Here is a 2938-nt window from a genome sequence, read left to right as displayed (position 1 = left end):
CTCTCGTCCTCCCACTCTCTCTCTAAAAGAACCCACGGTCATTCAAATATCGAACAAAAATAATCGATCGCAAAGAACAAGAAATTCTTTTTTGAAAGTAACCCACATCCACGACACTAAAAAAAAATGACACAAGCTCACATCGCACCGAAGTCGCAAAATACATCACTGAAGAGGAAAGGCGGAGGTGGGTAAAAACCAATCCCCAAAAGATTGGTAAACTTGCCCTATGAAGCATCCAGAAAATATGAGTGTCTCAACCTAGCCCCTCCAATCCAGCTCTACAAAGAAAGAAAGAAGGTGTAAGAAAGAAATGCCGAATAAAGACTACAAGAAATCACAGCCAACATAGTAACAGACAAGCGATCAGGTACAGGTTAATCATACAATAAACAATTCATGTCAAACAACCAACAAACCCTAAACCGTCCAACATCATCAAGAGACTCACCACCTTTCCAAACAAATCTCAATATCACCATACTGTAGACTAGACTTATAACCAAGAATACTCGTAAACAAAATAGGATAATACTTCTCTAAACTCTTCTCCCAAATCCCCGAAAGTTCACACAATCCCACGACAAGATCGAGCTAGCAATCAGCTACACGATCACATCATTGATGTTCGACACCCTTCGTCCACTTCCCCCTCAACAACTTCGTACTCTTTCCCTCCCTCTTTCTCCATCTCGCACTCACACACCAACTCTCACACTTGCACCCTAATACCCTACTCACAAACTCAAACTACACACACAATCCTTAAAAACTATTCCGCGTTTTAAGTAAAAAGGTCTATAAATACAAAAATCCAGACATTCCTAGATCATCAAACAGAAAATCAAAGTTAATTGACACCCCCAACTACGATCGTTTTTTGATCACGCCGAAACCTCAGTTCTACACAAAGGTCAAATCATTCTGCGTATTCTAGCCCCATGTAACCTCTTTCCTTTCACCAATGACAAATTCTGGATGCAAAAATGTACTTAATACATAAATGTCGCGACGGTTTTAGAAGTTCTTAGTATTCTTTCACGAGCGATGCCCGGAGCAGACAGCCTGTTTCTTAATTTTGCAAGACCGATCTTTTTTCTTCTTTCCTTATGGAGTCTCTTCATTCGATAAAGGCCTGGCGACATCTCGGAGAACGTGAGTAGAAATGGAAATAAATAAAGGCAATCAATATCCATTTCTTCTGCTGGTCTGACAGATAAAAGTATTGTGCAGCAAGACATAAATCTGCAATAAAACCGCGATCCCAATACCTTACTCCTTGCTCCTTGCCTGTTCACCCTCTGACTTCTCTTTCTTCCGCCACCAGAAGCGAGTGCCCGACCCCCCGCCCAACGCGAGGATTCTTTTCTTGAGCAAATGTGCGACTGGACCTTACATTCCCATCTTTTCTCTCAGCTCACTGCCTCCTCAACGTCTGCCTCTCCAATCAACTCCCGCTGCCTTCGTTTGTCTTCCCTTTTGACTGTCAGAAAGCGGAGTCAAGTCAAACAATATTAGACAATAGGATTTGTGCGAATTATTATTGCGCAATTTTTGATGTAATGAATTTTCGAATAATAACATTCCTAAATTTAGTCTCATTGTTTCCCCTCTCCATGTCTCGATTCTCATCACCTGATGCAGAAAGCAACCTGGTGCTATCCACTCCCATCCCCCTACGTCACGATCACGTGTCTAAAAGTTTCTTTTAAAAAACATTAAACGGTCACATTCCTGGTAATTCCAATACTAAAAGAAAAGATATCTCATATCTCATTGCTTAGCATGACAACAACTTTATTCCTGCCTGGAGCTAACCAGATTTTTAATGAAAGTTTACAACAACAACAATTGACATTATTTTCTGATGGAGCAGTCAACAACAGAGTGAGCGACTTCATTAGAGAGTGAACCGGTCTTGCAGTTCCCCTTGTTGTTGCGAGCTGTTTTGACAACAAAACAAGCTTTAATCAAAAGACCAACCATTAAAAACAGCAAGCAAAGGCCGAGCTCTTTCTCACCGCTAGCACTGATTAATTGTCAGTGCACATTTTATGAGGGCATTCCTTCTGCATCATAAACAGAACAAGCTGACTGGAGAGACGGTATCAAGAAAGACAAATATATTTATCACCATCAGGAGGACCACTCTGGAGCCCAGCAGACAGAATACGCAATAACTGCGAGAGCAGGGAGGATGAGGCCAAAGGTCAATGCTATATTCTTGATTCCTGTGTGATGGTGTAAGTTTTACAACCTCAGATTCTGGGTTGGTTTTCGTTTTTAGCCTGTCAGACAGATAAACAGTTGCGATGGTCGTCAGGCTAATAGCATAAAGACTTGGCAGACGCTGCAGGCAGAGGACATGGCCGTCACGTGCCCATTGTTGTGTAAACGCTGCTGCCTACAATGAATAAAAGATTGAGGATGCCCTGTATACACTGGCTACAGGCACACCCAAAGAAATCATCGGCATCCGCAGGGCAGAAAGAACTCCCATCTCAACAAACAAGGACATAATAGGCAAGAGTCACGTGACTAGGGGGGCAGAGTTAATTAACTCACTCACTTGATGTGAATATTGTAAAACCGCCACAAACTGTTCTCAGTTATCAAGATTTCTTTCAAATTCCAAGAATATTTATTAGCAGCAATGATCATGATAAACAGGCTTTATTTATCCAGTGCCCTTCACCTTCACTGAAGCGGGTCAAGGCCGTTTACATACTCAGACACAAACATCCACAAGTTACGAGAAAAAAATCACACGATGGTAGCAGTATTTTCTTCAAAGTTTTTCATAAATGTTTAGAATTGTAATGCGTCTGTCGGACTATGGAAGTCAAGTGCACAAAATTTTCTTAAGAACTTCAACATTTTTTATTTAATTTAGACATGCCGTGTAATATTTTCATTCTACTGTAAGAATATTCTAGGA

Source organism: Pomacea canaliculata, linkage group LG12 (assembly GCF_003073045.1).
Source record: "Pomacea canaliculata isolate SZHN2017 linkage group LG12, ASM307304v1, whole genome shotgun sequence".
Taxonomy (NCBI): Eukaryota; Metazoa; Mollusca; class Gastropoda; order Architaenioglossa; family Ampullariidae; genus Pomacea; species Pomacea canaliculata.
Note: the sequence above shows the minus strand (reverse complement) of the source record.